This window comes from Tachyglossus aculeatus, chromosome X1 (genome assembly GCF_015852505.1).
Source record: "Tachyglossus aculeatus isolate mTacAcu1 chromosome X1, mTacAcu1.pri, whole genome shotgun sequence".
Taxonomy (NCBI): domain Eukaryota; kingdom Metazoa; phylum Chordata; class Mammalia; order Monotremata; family Tachyglossidae; genus Tachyglossus; species Tachyglossus aculeatus.
The window spans coordinates 66243805-66268140 of record NC_052101.1 but is presented as its reverse complement, the minus strand read 5'-3'; the positions used below and the strand labels follow the sequence as shown (position 1 = coordinate 66268140).

The following is a 24336-nucleotide window of genomic DNA, read 5'->3' as shown; positions in this document are numbered from 1 at the left end:
TTTTGGACCCAATCAAGGACAAGTCTTTGAGGACTACATAAGCATGCTGACATTCAGTTACTATTACCTTTACCCAGTGTAAATGGTCCTGGGCATTTCTTGGGTGGGTGACAACATCAGAGTTAATAGCTCTCTCCCTCTGCCATATATTCATTCTGGGCTGTATCCTGATTCCCTCCTCATGTCCAACAGACAATTCCTCTCCCTCACTTCAAAGACTTATTGAAGGCTCATCTCCTTTAAGAGGCCTTTCCTGACTAAGCCCTCCTTTCCTCTTCTCCCCTCCTTTCTGCATCACCCTGACTTGCTTACTCTATTTACCCCCCCTTCCCAGCCCCACAGCACTATTGTACATATCTGTAATTTATTTATATTGGCGTCTGTCTCCCCTTTTAGGCTGTAAGCCATTTGTGGGCAGGATATGTGTCTCCGAAGCACTTAGTACAGCACTCTGCACACAATAAGCACTCAGCAAATACACTTGATTGAATGAATTGAATAATTGGAGATACTTCAGGCTCTACAACATGCTTGGAGATGGACAGCCATCCGCTTTCGTGGGAACCCAGTTCTTCCTTGACACTGCTTCTAATGGCTTCACAAAGTCTTCTTCCCGGGACTCTGGGCTAGTTATTCTCTATTATCTAGACCCACAGATGGCCACTAAGGTGTTTTGGAATGATAGTACAGTCTTTCCTTCTGCATCCCCCACACAATTCCAAGGTGTTTTGGAATAATTTGTTGGGATTGGTGGTTAGCCAATATGATGAAAAGTCCCCACCCTTCATTGGTGGTGGGGACAGGGGAAAGAGAAATAAAAGTTATCTTTCACTAGGAGCTGAGGAGAAGAAGTAAGTTCTGAGTGACAAGGCATGTATTAAGTTATTTCTTAGCAAGCAACACTGGGGATGAAAAGAATGGTTAGTGTGGGTTAACTTGGTTACGGGAGTCAACAGATAATTTCAGTTTACACCCAGGTTTTCAGAGCTCTCTCAAGACCTGAGTCCACATGACCAGTTGATTAGGACAGATTTCCAAGAGGAGGATCTTCAGGAGCTATAGACAGCTACCTTGCCAGTTTCTCTTTTAATATTCCGTGTTTATTTTGCTCTAGTTATACTGTGACCTAAATCTTGTTTATTTCTCTGTCCTGTTTGTGGGTGTAGCTCAGTTATGGCCACTGAAGCAGCATGGCTCAGTGGAAAAAGCCCGGGCTTTGGAGTCAGAGGTCATGGGTTCAAATCCCGCCTCCAGTAACTGTCAGCTGTGTGACTTTGGGCAAGTCACTTAACTTCTCTGGGTCTCAGTTACCTCATCTGTAAAATGGGGATTAAAACTGTGAGCCCCGCCGTGGGACAACCTGATCACCTTGTAACCTCCCCAGCGCTTAGAACAGTGCTTTGCACATAGCAAGCGCTTAACAAATACCATCATTATTAATTAGGAGTAGCTGGTGGAGAGCTACCTGCCTTGGGTTGTGTCAGCCTAGGGTGGTCAATCCTTCTAGCCCTAGTTTGATTGTATACAGCAAAGCAGCCCTGAATTCTGCCCAGAGGAAACCCCAAAATTCCTCACCAACAAATTCAAGACACACAATCAGCTCTCCTCCTTACTTATCCCCTGACTCGTCTCCCATAACCCAACCCACACACTTCACTCTAATACCAGCCTACTCACTGTCCCTCACTCTTGCCTCACTACCTTCGACATCTTGCTCATTTCCTCCCTTTTTGCCTGGAACTTCCTCCCCCTACATAGCCAATAGACCAGCATTTTCCTCATCTTCAAAACCCTCTGAAGTCATGTCTGATCCAGGAAGCCTTCTCTGACTACTCTCTCATCCTCCCACCTGCTAAGCCCTTAGGAACTCTTCCCCTCCCCCACATCCTTACACCCAAAACATTTATGTACAAAACCTTATAATTGATTACTTCCCTTACTTGTAGTTTATTTTAATGTCAGTCTTCCCCGTTAGTCTTAATCTCCATTTTACAGATGGGGTAACTGAGGTACAGAGAAGTGGTAACTTGCCCAAGCTCACACAGCAGACAAGTGGGCAAAGCTGGGATTCAACCTCAGGTCTTTCTGACTCCCAGGCCCGTGCTCTATCCATTAGGCAATGCTACTTCTCTTAGAAGTGCAAACCCAAGAAAACATGTGAATAATTGTAAAATGCTTCACTGAATCTGCCAGGTGTGAAGGATTGGCGAGGTAATGAATCAGACTGTATCTAGAAAACTGGACCCATACAACCAAAAATCTGTATTGGCAATAAAGAACTAAACTCAGTCATAGGACTCTGTTAGCTGGGCAGCACACTGAACAACAACACAATAATAGTTGAGGAAGTAGAAAATTGAATTTAAAAAGCCAGAACATTCTGTCAGAAACTGTCACAGTGTGATGGTAGTATGGGCTTTTTTTGGAAAGCAGAGCTCAGTGGAATTACCATGAATAGGATGAGGTTTTATACTTATTAATGATAGATTCTCTTTATCTTTTTTATGGTATCTGTTAAGTGCTTACTTTCTGCCAGGTACTGTACTAAACACTGGGGTAGATATGAACAAATCAGGTTGGACATAGTCCATGTACTACATGAGACTCAGTAGTCTTAATCCTCACTTTACAGATGGGGGAACTGAGGCACAGAGAAGTGAAGTGACTTGCCCAAGGTCACACAGTAGACAAGTGGCAGAACTGGAATTAGAACCCAGGTCCTTCTGTCTCTCTGGCCCGTGCTCTATCCAGTAGGTCATACTGCTATCTTCATTTAACCTCTTTGTCCTTTTTCAAATAACTTAGTTGGCATTTCTAGTTATGGTTTATCTGATGGTCTCTGTGAACTAGCATGCTGTGATAAGGATTGGGTCTTGAAATGTATTCCACTGAGAGGGCAGCTAGGAGTATTTATGTTCTTCTTTGTAATGCACTATATGCTTGAAACCAGCCTTTTTTAAAAAAAAAAACAGTATTTGTTAGGCACGTACTATGTGCCAGGCACTATACTAAGCGCTGGGCAAGATACAGTATAATTGAGTTGGAAAAAGTCCATGTCCCACATGGGGCTCACAATCTTAATCCCCATTTTACCTATGAAGTAACCAAGGCACAGAGACGTTAGATGATTTGCCCAAGGTGTCACAGCAGAAAAGTGATGGAGTCTGAATTAGAACCCAGGTCCTTCTAACTCCCAGTCCTGTGCTCTATCCACTAGGCAATGTCTAACTATAATCATCTTGTTGTGAAAAATTCCATATTTTTTCTTATAATTCCAAATCCTACCAGATCCCTCCATGTTGCCCTCTCCCTTTCTTTTTCTAGCTTAGATCTTGGTCTTCATTCATTCATTCAATCGCATTTATTGAGTGCTTACTGTGTGCAGAGCACTGTACTAAGCGATTGGGAAGTACAAGTTGGCAACATATAGAGACGATCCCTACCCAACAACGGGCTCACAGTCTAGAAGGGGGAGACAGACAACAAAACAAAACATGTGGACAGGTGTCAAGTTGTCAGAACAAATAGAATTAAAGCTAAATGCACATCATTAGCAAAATAAATAGAATAGTAAATATGTACAAATAAAATAAATAGAGTAATAAATCTGTACAAACATATATACAGGTGCTGTGTGGAGGCGAAGGAGGTAGGGTGGGGGGGGATGGGGAGGAGAAGAGGAAAAAGGGGGCTCAGTCTGGGAAGGCCTCTTGAAGGAGGTGAGCTCTCAGTAGGGCTTTGAAGGGTCTTATTTTGATCTGCCTGTTTCTTCAATTTTCCCAATTCCAAATCATCACAGGCTGGTATAGGTTTTAATTGTTCATTGTTCTTTTCCAGGCAGGCTTAAACTCTCCCACCGAAAGGTCTTTTCAGCAATCTTGAGCCCATTTCTTTATCCTATTAGCCCCTTCTCCAATTTCTAGTCCAAAGGTCAGATAGTGTTGGTGATACTATAAATTGCTCAAATTAATGTTTGTCTCCCTCTCTAGACTGTAAACTCACTGTGGGCAGGGAACGCGTCTACCAAGTCTGTTGTATTCTCCCAAGCATTCAATACAGTGCTCTGCACATAGTAAGGGCTCAGTGCATACTAGTAGTTGATTGGTGTGCTTCTTATTTGAGTTCCCAACAGGAAAATTCTCCTGCCTTTATCATTCTGGTTTTCTCCTGTGCTCCTCTCCTTTATTGTATTTATCGATCTAAATACAAACAGAGCTTCCTTTTGGGGGCTTTATAGAGGACCAGTTTCCAAGATGCTGGTGGCTGTTCATGTTCTTTTAGGGTAGGATGGGACTGGGTTGTTCTACTGTGAAAGGGCAAGGATGAGGTGTGCCTCTCCCACTCATTCACATGAAACCTTTCTCCACTGCAGGAAAATGATCCCATCAAGGGAAATGAATCAAGTAGGAAATCCATGAGGTTTTCTGATCAACATGAAGCTTTACCTAGAGAAGAGATAATGAAAGTGGCTTCCAACTTGGCCTTCTCCATTAGGAGTTTGTCCAGAGGATTGAGTAATCTCCCAGTCATGGGAGCCAAATAAAAAATCTGCTGCAGGTAATAGAGAGAGGGCAAGAAGGGGAGAAAGATGCTGGTCCACAAAAAGAATGATCCAGGCTTTACTTGTATAGACTACTGTAAGTTACTCCTGCTGCTTTCTTAACCCCACCCTTCTCCCTGACTGAAACACCCCCACCTTCATCGGATAGCTCTTAAAAATCCTTCTGAGATCACATCTCTTCCAGGAGGCCTTCCCCAAGTAGTCTCTAATCACCCCAGTTTATATCCCCACAAAATGCCGCTTCAGTGCCATTTAAGCACTTAGGAGCAGCATGGCCTAGTGGAAAGAGCACGGGCCTGGAAAGTGAACTTCAGTATTCAGAAATGGTAGTTTACTGAGAGAGTTTGGCTCAACATATATTGTGTGATTATAGCTGGTTACATAGTTGAGGAAATGGTATCTGACTGAATCAGTCCATTTTCCAGTTGATACTTTTTCGGCCATTAAAGGTTCATTATCCCAAAGTGATTTCTGGCTGCAAAAATAGAGCCTCACATGTTTGCTTCCTGATAGTCCAGGCTCATGTGTAGCTCGATGTTTGTCCTTAACTCTTGGCTTCCAGAAGAGTTTTCCAAGAGTTTCCAAGAGGGAACAGCGTCCTACAGAAGAACACCAGTTCTGCCACCAACCTCAGTTGCTTTTTGAGGGAGGCAGGAGAGTTATTTTTTGTTTTCACAGAATGTATGTGAGGCTTCAGGACCGTTACGACATCATCATCAAGAAATATTTTTTGAACACTGTTTTCAAAATACTGTATGGATATCCAGGAGCACAGACTGAAGAGTAGAGGTGGTCCTGCCCACCTGTCAAAACAACTTGCTGTCTGATAGCAAGCAGATAGCTGATAGCAAAACAACTTACTCCTCTCGCCCTCCCCATCCCCCCTGCCCTACTTCCTTCCCCTCCCCACAGCACCTGTATATATGTTTGTACAGATTTATTACTCTATTTTACTTGTACATGTTTACTATTCTATTTTATTTTGTTAATATGTTTTGTTTTGTTGTCTGTCTCTCCCTTCTAGACTGTGAGCCCATTGTTGGGTAGAGACCGTCTCTATATGTTGCCAACTTGTACTTCCCAAGCGCTTAGTACAGTGCTCTGCACACATTAAGCGCTCAGTAAATATGATTGAATGAATGAAAGATAGGCGAGGCAAAAGACAAACGCATAATCAATATAAAGACATGCCCATGTAATTAAAATATATACAGAAATGAGTGGAGGGTATGGAGTAGGTCCTGGATGGAACTAACTTGAAGTGGGGAAATGAGTGGAGTAAATTAGGGAAATCTTCTTGGAAGAGCTGGCAGTTGAGCTGAGATTTAAAGGAAGGAAGGGTTAGCCTCTGAGAATAAGTGCTGAGAGGTTATCATATGGATTAGTGATCGCTGGAACAAGGGTCCAGATGTGAGTAACATAGAGGATCAGGTACAGGGATCTACACAAACTCTGAGAAGCAGCATGGCTCAGTGGAAAGAGCGTGGGCTTGGGAGTCAGAGGTTATGGGTTTGAATCCCGGATACACAACTTGTCAGCTGTGTGACCTTGGGCAAGCCACTTAACTTCTCTGTGCCTCAGTTACCTCATCTGTAAAATGGGGGTTAAGACTGTGAGCCCCACGTGGGACAACCTGAGCACCTTGTATCCCCCCAGGGCTTAGAACAGTGCTTCGCACATTGCGCTTAACAAACACCATCATTATTATTAAGGACCCTTTTTCTAGAAAGCAGTGACAGCACCAATACAAGCTACCCCACACAGTTCAGGAAATGTGTTTGGCATGGTTTCCTGAAGTGTGTTTGGGTACTTATCCAAGCTTCAGCAGTGCACTGAACATTCCATTTTACCATCAGGCCAAAATCTAGCAATGACCCTGAGAAGCCATTAACTCATACCTTTCAGCAACTATTCATGTGAACCAATGGCCTTTAGCAGCCCTTCAAGCTAGCTGTCTCCAATCCGTATTGTTTTTTCCTTAACTGGGCTTCCAGTGAAAATGTGCCCAAGTCTGTCTCTACAATTTCAGTGGTTTCCCTTTTTGGGTCTGCCAAAACATCTTGCCCTAATACTGCTTCTTTGTCAGAAAGAGGTCATCTATATCAGGAACAGAGAGAAAATAAAAGCAGTATTCTTGGAAAGTTATTTTAGAAGCTCGGGGGTGAAGTGTGAAAATGACTTCCTGCTAGCTTGTTCTGATTATATTGATTTACAATGGATTTCCTGTTTGCCAAGAAAAAAAGGAGTCTTTTGCACTGCTTAAAGTTGTCACTTTTCTTGACGAGGTGACCAGCAATCAGATCAGGTACAAAAGCATAACTATAGATCATGGTCACTGCTAACGACTTACTATTTTCTATCAGTGCACTCCCTGGTGGTATCTAATGAAATCAGTTATCAGCATCTCCACAGTAAATGAGGATTTACAGTTGTTCCACATTCTAACTAGGGTAGTATGAGTTTGTTTCCCTCAAAACTTCATACAATTTCTTGCAGTAATAAATATTGTCTCAAGCTGCCTTGATCATTTCAAGTTTTCTCTGGGGAGTTCCAATCTGATTGCCTGTTTTTATTGAAGTTTATGCTTTTTCAACCCATAGGAAAATGTCATGGTACATGGTACTCAGAAGACAAAAGGGGCCAACGCTGATCCCCTTCAGAAAATAAGTGGGATTGTTTTTGAAAGACATAGTCATGTAAGAAAGCCAGCAGTCTTAAATGATGAGGAGAAGGGGACCTGAGCCTTAACAGTATTGCATTATCAAAGTAATGGGTGATTGACAGTGGAACTGGCCCAGAGAGACGTGGGGGTATGGTCCACATAAATTAACATAAAAAATGGGTAGCAGGTACTTCTACTAGGCAGTGACTCTAATGCCCTGTTGTTGTCTCTGGACCTCTTTGGAATCTCTGGAGGATTGAAAACACAGCAGGGAATATGCTAAATTACTAAGGCTGATGAATAATTAATAATAATCAATTCCTATTAGGGCTTGCAAATAAGTACCAGTCTGTGCTAGATATGCACATCTAGATCCCCAAAGTAAATATTTTCAAGTCCAGAAAGTCTTCCAGAACCACTGAAAGCAGGGAGTGGATCTACCAACTCTGTTATATTGTACACACTCAAAGTGCTTAGTACAGTGCTCTGCACGATAAATACCATTGATTTATTGCTTCACTAAGGAATAGAGTGTAATTTCCCAAAATGATATTCCTGTTCCTAGATGAGAAGTTGAATATTTCATCAGCAGTTATCCAAATGCTTAGAGAAGCAACATGGCTCAGTGAAAAGAGCACGGACTTTCTTTATGTTTTTTTTTTCATGGCATTTGTTAAGAACTTACTATGTGCCAGGCACTGAGGTAGATACAGTTAATCAGATTGGACACATTCCATGTTCCACGTGAAGCTCACAGTCTTAATCTCCATTTTACAGATGAGATAACTGAGGCACTGAGTTGTGACGCCCAAAGTCACACAGCAGACAAGTGGTGGAGTTGACATTAGACCCAAGTCCTTCTGACCCCCAGGCCTGTACTTTAGCCACTAGGCCATGCTGCTTATCATGTCCCATTTTAGAAGCAAATGTGCTGAAACTAGTCAGCTGGTCTAAGTGGTCAGGAAGAGGGGGGAACCCTGCAATGCAAATCTGAAAGTTTCCCTCTCCCCTCCTAGTTTTCACCAATTACAATCTCCTGGCTTGCGGCAGGTAGCCAGGCTATGAGATTAAAAAAAAAATGAGTGTGGGTAGTCTAAAAGACATTTTAACATTGCACAAAAGGTCTTTTGATGAATCTGGACAGTTTTATATGTGCTGATTAGGATTGATGGCATATGTAATTGTCATTAGTCATGAATTGTCATTCAACTGTCATAAATTACAATTGTCATTGCCATTTTTCAGCATCCAGTTTTAGTTGTTGATTTCTGTGATTTCTCTGATCCTCGGAGACTTCAACATCCACATGGATATCCCGGATGACTCCTCTGCCGCCCGCCTTCTATCTCTCCTCGATGCTGCCAACCACTTGCTCCACCCCACCTCACCCACTCACCAACTTGGTCATACCCTCGAACTCATCATCTCCTATCGCTGCACTGTGTCCACCCTCACCAACTCTGAAATCCCTCTCTCTGATCATAATCTTCTCACCTGCCTCCTCACTCACACTCCTTTCCCATGTAAATCCTATTACTCCCTCACAGAGATCTCTGCTCTCTTGACCCCATCCATCTTTCTGAGTGCCTCACACCCCACCTCGCCTCCCTCTCCTCTCTACCCAGTCTTGATGATCAGATTACTGCTCTCAACTCTACCCTTTCTACCAAGCTAGACTCACTCGCTCCCCTTTCGCTTCGCCGCTCTCGTACCACTAACCCACAGCCCTGGATCACTGCCACTGTCCGCCTCCTTCGCTCTTATGCTCGAGCTGCCAAAGGCTGCTGGCGAAAGTCTAAACACCATGCCAACCTCGTTCACTTCAAGTTTATCCTTTCCTGCCTTAACACCGCCCTCTCCTCTGACAGACAAAACTATTTCTCCTCCTTTATTGACACCCATGCCCATCATCCCCGTCAGCTCTTCCGTATATTCAACTCCCTTCTCAGGCCCCCAGTTCCTCCCCCTCCTCCTTCCCTCACCCCCAACGATCTGGCCTCCTACTTCATTAACAAAATTAAATCCATCAGGTCCTACCTCCCCAAAGTCACTCCCCCACCTTCTCCAACCCCCCGGCTCTCAACACTCTCTGCTACTCTCCCATCCTTCCCAGCAGTCTCCTCAGAGGAGCTCTCCTCCCTCCTCTCAAGTGCTACTCCGGCCACCTGTGCTTCTGACCCCATTCCCTCTCATCTCATGAAATCTCTTGCTCCATTCCTTCTCCCCTCCTTAACTTCCATCTTCAACCGCTCACTCTTCAGTGGTTCTTTCCCCTCTGCCTTCAAACATGCCCATGTCTCTCCCATCCTAAAAAAATCTTCTCTTGACCCCACCTCACATTCTAGTTATCGCCCCATATCCCTCCTACGATTCCTTTCCAAACTCCTTGAATGACATGCGCTGCCTTGAATTCCTCAGCACCAACTCTCTCCTCCACCTCCTCCAGTCTGGCTTCCGTCCCCTACATTCCACGGAAACTGCCCTCTCAAAAGTCACCAATGACCTCCTGCTTGCCAAATCCAACAGCTCATACTCTATCCTAATCCTCCTCGACCTCTCAGCTGCCTTTGACACTGTGGACCACCCCCTTCTCCTCAACATGCTATCCAACCTTGGCTTTGCAGACTCTGTCCTCTCCTGGTTCTCCTCTTATCTCTCCTGTCTTTCATTCTCAGTCTCTTTTGCAGGCTCCACCTCCCCCTCCCATCCTCTTACTGTGGGGGTTCCCCAAGGTTCAGTGCTTGGTCCCCTTCTGTTCTCTATCTACACTCACTCCCTTGGTGACCTCATTCGCTCCCACGGCTTCTGCCCCTGCTCTCTCCCCCTCTCTCCAGGCTCGCATCTCCTCCTGCCTTCAGGATATCTCCATCTGGATGTCTGCCCGTCCAAGACTGAAATCCTCGTCTTCCCTCCCAAACCCTGCCCTCTACCTGACTTTCCCATCTCTGTTGACGACACTACCATCCTTCCCGTCTCACAAGCCCGCAACCTTGGTGTCATCCTCGACTCCGCTCTCTCATTCACCCCTCACATCCAAGCCGTCACCAAAACCTGCTGGTCTCAACTCCACAACATTGCCAAAATACGCCCTTTCCTCTCCATCCAAACCGCTACCCTGCTCGTTCAAGCTCTCATCCTATACTGTCTGGACTACTGCATCAGCCTTCTCTCTGATCTCCCATCCTCGTGTCTCTCCCCACTTCAATCCATACTTCACGCTGCTGCCCGGATTGTCTTTGTCCAAAAACGCTCTGGGCATGTTACTCCCCTCCTCAAAAATCTCCAGTGGCTACCAATCAATCTTGGCATCAGGCAGAAACTCCTCACCCTGGGCTTCAAGGCTCTCCATCACCTCGCCCTCTCCTACCTCACCTCCCTTCTCTCCTTCTACAGCCCACCCCGCACCCTCCGCTCCTCTGCCACTAATCTCCTCACCGTGCCTCATTCTCGCCTGTCTTGCCATCGACCCCCAGCCCACGTCCTCCCCCGGGCCTGGAATGCCTTCCCTCTGTCCATCCGCCAAGCTAGCTTTCTTCCTCCCTTCAAGGCCCTACTGAGAGCTCACCTCCTCCAGGAGGCCTTCCCAGACTGAGCCCCTTCCTTCCTCTCCCCCTTGTTCCCCTCTCCATCCCCCCCATCTTACCTCCTTCCCTTCCCCACAGCACCTGTATATATGTATATATGTTTGTACATATTTATTGCTCTATTTATTTATTTTACGTATACCTATCTATTCTATTTATTTTATTTTGTTAATATATTTGGTTTTGTTCTCAGTCTCCCCCTTCTAGACTGTGAGCCCACTGTTGGGTAGGGCCTGTCTCTGTATGTTGCCAGCTTGTACTTCCCAAGCGCTTAGTACAATGCTCTGCACAGAGTAAGCACTCAATAAATACGATTGATTGATTGATTTCTAATGACCCCAACGAGAGTGCCCCTGCACTTTCATTTATTCAGTTATATTTAGTAAGCACTTACTGTGTGCAAATCATTGTTCTAAGTGCTTGGGAAAGTACAACACAGCAATAAAGTGACAATCACTCCCCACAATGAGCTCACAGTCTAGAGAAGGGGGAGAGAGACAGCAATACAAATAAACAGGCATCGGTATAAATAAATACAATTATATATATATATATATATATATATATATATATATATATATATATATATATATATATAAGTGCTGTGGGGTGGGAAGGGGGGAAGAGCAAAGGGAGCAAGTCAAAGGAAAGCAGGAGGGAGTGGGAGATGAGAAAAAATGGGACTTAGTCTGGGAAGGCCTCTTGGAGTAGATGTGCCTTCAGTAAGGCCTTGAAGCAGGGCAGTGAGGGGAGAGTAATTGTCTGGTGGATTTGAGGAGGGCAGGGCATTCCAGCCCAGAGGTAGGACGTGGGCCAGGGGATGGAAGCGAGACAGGAGAGACCGAGGCACAGTGAGAAGGTTAGCACCAGAGGAGTGAAATGTGCAGGCTGTGTTGTAGGAGAGAAGCAAGGTGAGGTAGCAGTGGGCAAGGTGATGAAGTGCTTTAAAGCCAATGATGAGGAGTTTTTGTTTGATATGGAGGTGGGTAGGCAACCACTGGAGGTTTTTGAGGTGGGGGTGGGGGGCGATGTCCTGAACATTTCTGTAGAAAGACGATCCAGGCCGTGGAGTGAAGTATGGACTGGAGTGGGGATCAGGCAGAAACTCCTCACCCTGGGCTTCAAGGCTCTCCATCACCTCGCCCCCTCCTACCTCACCTCCCTTCTCTCTTTCTACAGCCCACCCCGCACCCTCCGCTCCTCCGCCGCTAATCTCCTCACCGTACCTCGTTCTTGCCTGTCCCGCCATCGACCCCCGGCCCATGTCATCCCCCAGGCCTGGAATGCCCTCCCTCTGCCCATCCACCAAGCTAGCTCTCTTCCTCCCTTCAAGGCCCTATTGAGAGCTCACCTCCTCCAGGAGGCCTTCCCAGACTGAGCCCCTTCCTTCCTCCCCCCCTCGTCCCCCTCTCCATCCCCCCTTCTTACCTCCTTCCCTTCCCCACAGCACCTGTATATATGTATATATGTTTGTACATATTTACTACTCTATTTATTTATTTATTTTACTTGTACATATCTATTCTATTTATTTTATTTTGTTAGTATGTTTGGTTTTGTTTTCTGTCTCCCCCTTTTAGACTGTGAGCCCACTGTTGGGTAGGGACTGTCTCTATATGTTGCCAATTTGTACTTCCCAAGCGCTTAGTACAGTGCTCTGCACATAGTAAGCGCTCAATAAATACGATTGATGATGATGATGATGATGGGGAGAGGCAGGACAATGCTCTGCACATGGTAAGTGCTCAATAAATACTATTCATTCATTCATTCAATTGTATTTATTGAGTGCTTACTGTGTGCAGAGTGCTGTACTAAGCACTTGGAAAGTACAATTTGGCAACAGAAATACAATCCCTATCCAACAACAGGCTATTGAAAAACAGCGTGGCCTAGTAGCTAGAGTACGGGCCTGAGAGTCTGAAGGACTTGGGTTTTAATGTCGACTCCGCCACTTGTCTGCTGTGTGACCTTGGGCAAGTCAATTCACTTCTCAGTGCCTCAGTTATCTCATCTGTAAAATGGAGTTTGACTGTGAGCCCCATGTGGGACATGGAATGTGTCCAATCTGATTAGCTTGTATCTACCCCAGTGTTTAGTAAAGTGCCTGGCACACAGTAAATTCTTAACAAATACCATGAAAAAAAAAAACATAGGGAGGAGAACAGTGCTGCACACTGCCCTAGGGGTGAAGTGTTGGTCAGAGTCCTTTAGGGAGATCAGCAGTGATCACTCCTCTGGCCTATCTTGCCTTGGCTTATGCCGTCAAGTCATTTCCGACTCATAGGGACACCACAGACGCATCTCTCCCAGAATGCCCTGCTCTCCACCTTCACTTGTTCTGGTAGTGGATCCAGAGAATTTTCTTGGTAAAAATATGGAAGTGGTTTACCATTGCCTCCTTCTGCCTTGTAAACTTGAGTCTCCACTCTCGACTCTCTCCCATGCCACTGCTGCCCAGCATGGGTGAGTTTTGACTTGTAGCAGATTGCCTTCCACTCGCTAGCCACTGGCCAAGCTGGGAATAGAATGGGTAGGCCTCTTCTTGACTCTCCCTCCCATAGCCGAGACTGGTAGAGTACTGGAAACTCTCTAGGTGTGACCCTGAGAGAGGGCCTCTGGACTGTACTTCACAATTTTTTTGTGTTTTTGTTGTAGAAGAAGTGAGCAGGTGCATTCATTCAGTCATATTTACTGAGCGCTTACTGTGTGCAGAGCACTGTACTAAGTTCTTGGGAGAGTACAATGTAGCAATAAACAGACACATTCCCTGCCCACACTGAGCTCCCCTATATCCAACTGTATCCCCCTTGTAGGACCCCTACTGAGGCATGCAGAAGGAGCATTTCTGGGATCAAATAAGTGCTTCTTCAGAAGTCCTGTCAAGCAACCAGTGAGTGGATTCTGATTACTAAGTTGGTAGGGTGGCAAGGTGTGGGAACTTTAGTGATTGATTTGAGGTAACTGAAATTTTGACAATCTTGATTGGAATTTTGATGATCTTTTCTTACATGATTTGGTATTAGATGTTTTATTTTTGATGACTTGTATGCCCCTTTTGCCCTAACACACCTCGTTCATGAGGGGAATGAAGTGACTATTTTATGCTTTTATCTTCATGTTTAATATATAGTCAGAGAGCAGAACCCTTAGACATACTGACAGACATGTCAAGGTAAGTTTTGATTGTTGCCTTCAGTTGCAAGGTTGATTTATGACAGTTCTGGCATGATTTATGAGGAGACTGACTTCTTGCTGTGATGTCTCTTGTCATTTCTAACCCAATCCCATTCATAAGGAACAGTTACTGAAAATAACTTAAATGTGATTTTGGAGAGAGCCCCAACACTTTATCTCGGCATTCCTTCAACCTAAAATGCTTTTACTGCATTTGTTAAATGCTTATTATGCATCAAACACTGCTCTAAGTGCTGGGGTAGATACAACTGAATTAGGTTGGACACAGTTGCTGTCCTGCGTGGGGCTCACAAAGTAGGAGGGAGAACAGGAGAACGGAAACACAGAGGAGTTAAGTGACTTGCTCAAGGTCACATAGCTAGCGTTTGGCAGAGCCAGGATTAGGACTCAAGTCCTCTGACTCGCAGGCCCACACTCTTTCCACTTGGTCATGTTGCTTTACTATGCACCTCTTTCTTGTTCTCATGTCATGGGCATGCCTCCCTCATCTTTATTGGTCAGTTTCTTTTTAACAGGTTGCCCAACATTTGGTGATGAGAAAACCTCTGGCTTTGAAGTTTAAATCTTATAGCAACCCGGCTGCTCACTGTCTTATTTTTATGCTATGGGACGTAGCTTCTCAGACTCTTCATTCCAATTAGCCTCCTTACCTTTGCACTACTTGTACATCCTAAAAAGTCCTCATTTTGGTCTGCTCATTCCGTTTCTCTTCTTTCATCCTCATGAAACCAAAAACGGTGGCTGTATGAATAGGCAATGTGTTTGTCAAAAGTGTATCTTTAGAAAATGATTATTCACTATCCTCTATTATCCTAAAGAATTTGTCCAGTTTCTCGAAATACTTCAGTAAGGACATTATTTCTCTGACTGAGGGCTGCCAGGGGGTTTCTGGGTGATAATGTCGACTAGTCACATCACCCCTGCCTCCAAGAGCAATGCAGCCATTAGCTGCCGGACACTTTTTTTTTTCTCCGGAGCACTGGAGGTTGTGAAGTTATTCTTCAAAATATGGATTAAGGCCACAGAAATTTAGAGGACTGCTAATCCTAGAGAGTAATTATTTCACTGGGAGACCCAATCAACAAATAGTACTTATTAAAGCCTAGCTTTGTGCAGAGCCCTGTACTAAGAATTGGAGAGAGTACAATACAGATAGAAGGCATCATCCTTGGCTCTGAGGAGCTTGTAGTGTAGTAGGGAAGACAAACACAAAATAAATTGGAGAGCAGAAAAGAAAAAGGGAAGGAGCATGGTGTAGTGGCCAGAGCATGGGCCTGGGAATCACAAGGTCATGGGTTCTAATCCCTGATCTGCCACTTGTCTGCTGGGTGACCTTGGGCAAGTCACTTCTTCTCTGGGCTTCAGTTACCTCATCTGTAAAATGGGGATTGAGACTGTGAGCCCCACGTGGGACAGGGAATTATGTCCAACCCTATTATCTTGTATATACCCCAGAGCTTAGTACAGTGCCTGGCACATAGTTAGTGCTTAACAAATACCATTATTATTATTATTATTATTATATGTAGATAAATGCTTAAATAGTGGGTTATGAAGGTCAGTATGTATAGGAGTGCTACTGGAAATGCATAGTTGGGGAAAAGTTCTGAAGTGGAAATTGAAGAGGACTCATTTGAGTGAAGAAAAATTCACTGGAGAAGACCACCTGGAAGAAATGTGATTTCAGAAGGGCTTTGAAAGATGGGAAGAGCTACTGCCTGGTAGATTTGAAGGAGCAGGGAGTTAGAGGCAGAAGGAACAATGTGAGCAAGGTGTTGGAAATAGGAAAGAAGAGAATGAGACCCAATGACTGTTAGCTTGAGAGGAAGGTATATTGAAATGGGAGATGGAGTAGGAGAAGGGAGTGGTTAAATAGGAGGGAGGGAACTGATCGAGTGCCTTAAAGCCCATGTTCGGGATGCAAAGAGGAATGGGTAACCATTTAGGTTTTTTGAGGAGTAAGAAGATGTGTGCAGATTGATGTTTTAGAAAAATTATCTGACGGCAGAGTGAAGTACAAACTGGAGATGGAAGAAACTAGAGGCAGGGAGGCAAGTGAGAAGACTGATTCAGTACTTGAAATGGGAATGTGGCAAGAGAAGCAATGTGACCTAATGGATAGAGCATGGACCTGGGAGTCAGCAGGACTAGGGTTCTAATCCCAGCTCCACTAGTGATCCAGTGAGTGACCTTGGGCAAGTCACTTAACTTCTCTGTACCTCAGTTGCCTCATCTTGGGGATTAAGACTGTTAGCCCCGTGTCAGAAATGGACTCTGTCCACCTGATTAGCTTGCATCTACCCCAGCACTTAGTACAGTGTCTGGTGCATAGTAAGTGCTTAACAAATAGCATTAAAGAAAAAAAAAAGGCTGAGGACCCGAACCAAAGTGATGGGAGTTAGCACCAGACTGAATTTGAGAGTTATAAGAGGGTGAGGAACCGATGATAACATCAAGGTTGTGGGCTTTGGAAACAGCAAGAATGGTAGTATTTTGTCAACTGTGATCGACAAGTTAGATGGAGGAGAGGATTAAGGAGGGGAGATGAGTCCACATTTAGAAATATTGAACTTGAGGTTCCAGTAGGAAATCCATATGGATGCATTTTGCAGAGAAGATGCAACGCAAGCTTACAGATGGGGAGAGAGGTCAGGTTTAGCAAGGTAGATTTGGAAATCATTCACAGAAAGTAGGTAACTGAAATCATGGGAGCGGATGAGTTCCCCAAGAAGTAAGTATAAACTGACAAAAGTATGGGGTCCAGAACAGAGCCGTAAGGAACACCTGAAATTAGGGGTTGGAGCTAGATGAGCCACAGAAAGACAGAGAGAGAGAGCTGCCCAAAAGTAAAAGGATAATCCAGGAGAGACCCATGTTGGGAAAACCAGGGTTAGGTGGCATTTCCAGGAAAAGGGAATGGTTCCCCCTGTCAAAGCCTACCAAAGTATTGAGGAGGATTAGGATAGAGTAATTTAGATTTGGTGAGGAAGAGGTCATTGGTGATCTAGGAAAATGTGGTCTCAGTAGATAGAGAAGCAGCATGGCTTAGTGGAAAGAGCACGGGCTTGGAAGTCAGAAGTCATGAGTTCTAATCCCAGCTCCGCCACTTGTCTACTGTGTGACCTTGGGCATGTTATTTAACTTCTCTGTGCCTCAGTTACCTCCTCTGTAAAATAGGGAATAAGACTGTGAGTCCCACGTGGGACAACCTGATTACCTTGTATCTACCCAAGCGTTTAGAACAGTGCTTGGCACATAGTAAGTGCTTAACAAATCCCATCATTCCAGCACTTAGAACATTGCCCAGCACTTAGAACAGTGCTCGACACATAGTAAGCACTTAACACATGCCATCATTATTATGAAGGGGGAGAACGTAGATTGAAGGTCAAGAAGTGAGTTCAAGGAAATGAAGTGGAGGCAGTAGTTGTGTACAACTCATTCCAAGGATCTTGGACAGGAATGGAAGTAAAGAGATGGAACAATTGCTGGAGCATGCAGAGGAATCCAGAAAATGGTGTGTTTTGTTTGTTTTTTGAGTACAAAGAGGATGTGAGTATGTTTGAAGGCAAAGGAAAAGGAGCCACCAGTGAGTGATAGTTTGAAGATGAGAAGAAATATGGGTGAAGGTATTTTGAGACTTTGCTTCATAACTCAAAGGAAAAGATTTCCTGGGGGCAAGTAAATATTTTGGAAATAGTTTTTCAGAACACATTTCCATTTTAGCCCCAAATGTGTCTCACACTAAACACCTACCTAACATTAGTGAGTCATGCAGACAAAGCAAAGTAGTAAGGCAGGCTCCCTTGAGGCCTGTGGGCAGACCTGTGGGAGTGAAAGCAGGCTCTCCAGCACTGCCAAGCAGCAACTGACAATTGATTACATTGCCACGTCACTGAGGAGACAAACCAAACTTTCCGTGTCCACCCAACCATGATTTATCATTTCCAATCCCCTCAATGTTGAATTACATGAATACTTCTTTTTGTCAGCTGGCCAATGAAGCAGATTATGTTAGTGTTGAATTCCTCCTTTTTGTGATCAAGTTCACCTATGCAGATACAAGCAATAAGTACATAGTTCTGAAAACTCAGAAGGCAGAAAAACTCAGAAATTTCCCCTGATTTACTGAATGCATATATTCTGCATTTATTTTTGAAGGAAAATGAGAAAGCTATTAACTCATTATTAAGCATGACAAGAAAAAAGCACAAATATGATTTACTTTATAAAATCCAAGGCTTTTTTATGTGCCAGGCACTGTAGTAAGCATTGGGATAGATACAAGCTAATCAGGTTGGACACAGCCTCTGCCCTCCATGTAGCTCACAGTCTTAATCCCCATTTTACAGATGAGATAACTGAGGCCCAGCAAAGTGAAGTGACTTGCTCAAGGTCACACAGAAGGCAAGTGGCAGAGTTGGAATTAGAATTCAGGTGCTCTCACACCCAGACCTGTGCTCTTTCTAATAGGCTACACTGCCTCCCTTTTGGTTTTCTTCAGGGCATTACAATAAAATGAGAGATTTTAAAACAAGAACTGGAAGGATTGAAGATAAACCTTGCTATCTGATTGAGCCCAATGTGTGGAACCATTCAGTGAACAACATCTAGAATTATCTCTCTCTGTCCAAGAAACATTATAACTTTAGAAACACACTTAAAACCTTAATGTCTCTGTTGGTTTGGAGCCACCTAAGTAAGAAGAATGGTGAAATGCATCTGGAATAGATAAGGAAGTCAGGAACTGAACTTTTAAACTCTGAAATCAACTGAATAGTAAGTACATTTCATGAGAACCAATCACTTTCAACCGTTGCTTCCCATGAATTATTCCTAAATTTGTTGATAGGCTGGTGGCCTGATAAAAATGTGAAATGAATGACTGTTGGTATTTATCTATTTTCTCAGCATCTTTTCACCTTTCAGAGAAGATCCTATCTGCTTCTCCAATAAAAGCCAGACTAGTATGATTTTAAAAGCTTCTCTTCCTTTCTTTTTCCTTACACATCTTTTAGAGAGCTTATACTGCCAAGCAAAATATCTCCAAGTCAGGTTAGGAGCTTGACCTTATCTCATGTGATCTGGAATTGAGAGGTTTAATCTGTTACATTATCTTCTTGAGAAATGCTTACAGTTAGAATCACCCCAGGGAAAAAATGGAGAGAGCAAAGGGGGTTAGAGGAAATCAATCTTTATTGGAATTTATAAAGTCAAAAATGATCCAGTTTAGCATAATTTCTGCTTTGTCTCTGTGGAAATTTATGACTGTGACTGGGGGTGACTGGGGGCTTGCACTTAGTACAGTTCTCTGCACACAGTAAGCACTCAATAAATATGATTGAATGAATGAATCCCAACAGAATGACAGTGGAAATGACAGTAAGCATGGCCTAGGGGAAAGAGCCTGGGCCTGGTAGTTAGAGGACCTGGGCTCTAATCCTGGCTCTGCTACTTGTCCATCCTGTGACCTTGGACAAGTCATTTCACTTCTCTGGGCCTCAGTTTCCTCATTGAAAATGAGGATCCAATACCTGTTCTCCTTCCAACTTAGACTGTGATCCCACACTGTGGGACAGGGATGGAGCCCAACCTTGATAAACCTGACTCTACTCTAGTGCTTCGAACAGTGCTTGATGCACAGCACTTAAAAAATACTATAATTATACTTATCATATAATTATAAATGAGGCAGTTCCATCCAAGGCCACAGCCATGACTTTGGCCATGACTTCCCCTTACCTGTTGCTACTCCTCCCCAAAACTGCTGGCTGCCATCAGCTGACTACATCCTGGTTAGTAGATTACCTTCTGTGGGAATGGACACGTGTGTGGTGTGTGCCTACATGTGTTTTGACCTTTCTGTATTTCCCTATTCATCTCTTCTCTCTCTTGCTGTCTCCCTCACTAGCTCTCGCAATCTCTCACCCTCTCTCTCTCTTGCACTCTCTCTCATGCTCTCTTGCACTCTTTCATGCTCTCACACTTTCTTGTGCATTCTCTCATGCTCACTTGTTTTCTGTCTCTTTCTCTCCTTTTTTTGCTCTCCCTATCTCACTCTCTCTCTCGCTCTTGCTCTCTCACTCTCTCTTGCTTTCTCTCATGCTCTCTCTGTCTCTCCTGCTCAATCTCACTTGCTCTCTTTTCTCTCTCTCTCTTTCTCTCTGTCTTCCTTTCCTGCTTTTTTGGCTATGCCCTCTTGAGGCTTCACCCTTCTGAGGCCCTGAACACCCTAGCCTATTTTGAGCTCCCCCATATTGTCAGCTTAGTCAAGAGCCTTGCAAAATGATGAGGGGTAGTGTGGGCCTGGAGGAGAGGGGGTGCTATGGAGGGATGGCAGAAGAGGCTGGCAGAGAGCATTGGTCCCAGTTTGGAGAAGAAAAGGCAGAAGAGGAGATAATAATAATAATAATAATGTTGGTATTAAGCACTTACTATGTGCCAAGCACTGTTCTAAGAATTGGGGGGATACAAGGTAATCAAGGTTGTCCCACCTGGGGCTCACAGTCTTAATACCCATTTTACAGATGAGGGAACTGAGGCACAGAGAAGTTGATTTGCCCAAAGTCAGCTGACAAGTGGTGAAGCAGGGATTTGAGCCCAAGCAGATGAGACACAACCATTAGATAGCAGCCTGCCAGCCTCTGCCCAGCTCGCCACAGTTAAATTTTTCCCTTCTTCCCTTGCAGCTCCTCAGGGGGCATAGCATGATGCATATTAATTGATCAGAAAGTCCTGAAGCTTGCTTAGGAGATTCTCACATAGAACTTAAATCCATGCAGTACTTATTTAGAAGATTCCCTTTTCCAAACCCCACACCCTCCCTTCTCTGTCTGTCAGCACATGGGTCCTCCTCCCAAAATGGTTCCCCCTTATTCACTCAACACAGGTGGAGGCGGCTCTTGCCACCTAGATGATATATAGTTGAGCAGGGAGGAACCTCGGCTTCACAAAAAGCACTGACTTAAGTGCATTTGGCCTTCTTAATGGAGTGCCCGGCCACCTGCAGGTAGGGCAAGACTATGTCTGGATGTTTTGGCAAATGTCAGAGAGTCTGATGCACTCAAGGTCTCGATAGAAGGTCTTCAGGAAGTAGACAAATATCTATACAACCTTAGCCTATAGGTTAAAGTTTTATCCTTACCCCAAGGAGAGGATCAAGCCTCAGCAGATACATTCATCCTTCCCTCCTGCTGCTTCTCTTCTCAGCCATTCCTATTTTCCTTTCTCTCCCACTTCTCTCCCCTCCCTTTCTACTGTGTCAATGCCTGATGCATGCTCTCTGGCACCAATATCCTTATAAGTGTAGCTGTTGCCAGGGCAACCACTTCCCCCAGTGAGCAAGGAGTGTGTGTGCTCTCTCTCTCTCATTCTTTCTCTCACTCTCTCCAACTTGCAGTCTTTCAAATGAAATCCAAGTCTGTTTTTTAGTCCCAGTCTCTTAGTGCCTGGAGATACTATGCAGAAAGAAATTTTTTAGGCCTATAGAAAGTTTCATCTGAGATGTTTACCATAAGGGACTGAATAATTGCAAGGTATTCTAGAAACATTGAGCTCACTGAAGCTGAGGGACTGGCTCTCTGATTACAGATCTCACCCCACCAATTTACGAGTCAATCAAGAGATTTTTGAGTTCAGTGTAGCCTCTGTCCAAGAATCCAAATACATATTAGGCACCTAATTTCCCTGAAAATGCTTTTGGCAATTTTCCCTTCCACATTTCAGTTGCTGGCTAGTGTAGCAAGATATGCCCCAAGGACTTTATCAACAAGACTGCAGTGGGGGTGACTGGGAGGAGTGGTGCCAGATTCCTTTCTGACTCTTCAACTTTCTTCATCTTCAAATGCCCTCCAGTCATTTCTGATCCAAAGCGACTCCATGGAAACACCCTCTTCAGAAGGTCCCATCTTCTGTCATAAGGTCGTTGTGTTACGGTATGTTACAATGTTCATCCAGTGTGCCAGCTAGCCTTAGTGTATGGTAGGTTTGCCATTCCACAGGCACTAAAATACACAAAAGGAATATTTTCACTTGGATGCAGGAGCCATTGGACCTTAACCCGTGGGCACAGAAGTCCAAAGAGTTCTATGAGGAAGAATGAGTGCTAAGTCGGTCCTTTAGGACATGGGTATTTAGCACCAGAATAAAGGCAAAATTGACAAGTTGTAAGTGTTGACATGAATGGATGGAATCGTTTTCAGTTGGAACCTATTTGGGGCTGCTGAAGAAAGTAGTTGAATTGTCAAACAAAACAGCAATGGTCTGCTTTTACTCAGCAGTTGGGCCAAACACCATCTCATAATTGCCAACACCATTTTCTTCCTGCCAAATGAAGAGAAAATATCCTGGATACACTCACAATCTCAATAGTGTCAGAGAGGGACCTTAAGGGTGTACAGAACATGGCAGCCAAGCTTGGAGCAGAATGCCAGATAAGCCAGCATTTAATATGCTCTTAGTACAGTGCTCTGCACACAGTAAGCTCTCAATAAATATGATTGAATGAGAATGATCCTGAAGCATATTATCTATACAACCGTTGCATTGAAAAGTGGTGTCCAAATGACCAATATGGCTAAATGCCAATGCCCTTCTTCCATAAGTAGCTAACAAGAAGCTTGAGGCCATACTGTAGCAGCCCAGTTGGAACAAAGATCCCAATCACAAACTCCAACATAATGTTTAGTTATTTCTCTAAGATGCTGTCTTTCAGACAGCTGTCAGGTTATTGGGAATAGCCAACCAAAGACCTCAAAATCGTTTTAATGCAGATTCATTCATTCAATCGTATTTATTGAGCTCTTACTGTGTGCAGAGCACTGTACTAAGCGCTTGGGAAGTACAAGTTGGCAACATATAGAGATGGTCCCTACACAACAACGGGCTCACAGTCTAGAAGGGGGAGATAGACAACAAAACAAAACATGTAGACAGGTGTCAAGTCATCAGAATAAGTAGAAATAAAGCTAGGTACACATCATTAACAAAATAAATAGAATAGTAAATATGTACAAGTAAAATAGAGTAATAAATCTGTACAAACATATATACAGGTGCTGTGGGGAGGGGTTGGATGAGCTGGAGTGGAGCAAGTGTCCCAGAGTTTGAGAGGAAATGGGCAGCTGGGGGGTGGAGGGGATGTCAGGTCATCGGGAACATCCTTGTGGCTAGTCAAGTCCCCAAGACATAGTGTAGGAGAGAAGTGACTCAGAAAAGTGGAGGTGAAACCTCAGTCCACCTCTCCTTTCCCATTATCCAATGCAGATAACATAGCAATCAATCAGAAGTATTTATTGAACACTTACCATGTGCAGAGCACTGTATTAAGTGCTTGGGAGAATACAACAGAGTTCATGATGATGGTATTTGTTAAGCACTTACTACGTGTCAAGCACTGTTCTAAGCATACAAGGCAATCAGGTTGTCCCATGTGGGGCTCACAATCTTAATCCCCATTTTGCAGATGAGGTAACTGAGGCACAGAGAAGTTAAGTGACTTGCCCAAAGTCACACAGCCGACAAGTGGCGGAGCCAGGATTAGAACCCACAACCTTTTGGCAGGCACATTCCTTGCCCATGATGAGTTTACGGTCTAGAGGGATAAAATGCCTAGCGATTAAAAAAAGTCTTTTGTAGCAAACCAAGTACTGCACAAGCAACAAGACCTTGCAGCTCCCTCATGACTGAAAGGTGAGACTGACAGAAAGCTATGCCATGAGCTGCAAATTGAGGTGAGATATGCCTCACAGATGCTGGGAGGCCATAGTGAAAGAGAACCTCACCAAATGCAGAACCTCACCAAACCAAGGAATTCTATGCATCATTACAGGATTTGTACGTCCCCATATGCATTATTCAGGGAATTCTGAAGAGTGAAGATGGTTCCAGTCTGATCACAGACAAGGAGGCGACACCTGGATTAGATGTTTACATAAGCTAACGTGCTCCTCAACATGTGGCACATTGAGAAGATGTTACAGGTTCTCATCACTGCCACCGTCCTAAGCATCTACAAGAAGAAAATTGACCATAGGTGCCAGCTTTCACTTTGATCAAGGGGACACAAAGGGGGACCAGGGAGTTTAGGTGGGTGGGGATTGGGAGAGGGGGGACAAGTTTCAAAGAGCTAATGGGCCAGAAATCCACCATTCTGGGGTCTTTTCTGCCCTGATTGAAACTCTCAGGTCTTGTCAGAGAAAGTGAAAAAATCAGGGAGTCCATCTCAAAAAGCTCTGGGGGCCATTGCCCCCACAAAATGAGCATCCATGATAAAGGTGATAATTGTCAAGGCATCTACTTTCCATATCCATAATTTATTATATCTGTAATTG

General features: G+C 44.2%; 1 non-coding gene across 1 annotated transcript; it reads right to left on the bottom strand.

Moving 5' to 3' along the window:
• Positions 1-13283: 13283 nt before the first annotated feature.
• LOC119920132 lies at positions 13284-13421 on the bottom strand. The gene has a single exon (XR_005447897.1). It is a non-coding gene; the product is annotated as a small nucleolar RNA SNORA7 (small nucleolar RNA).
• Between the last annotated feature and the right edge of the window lie 10915 nt (positions 13422-24336).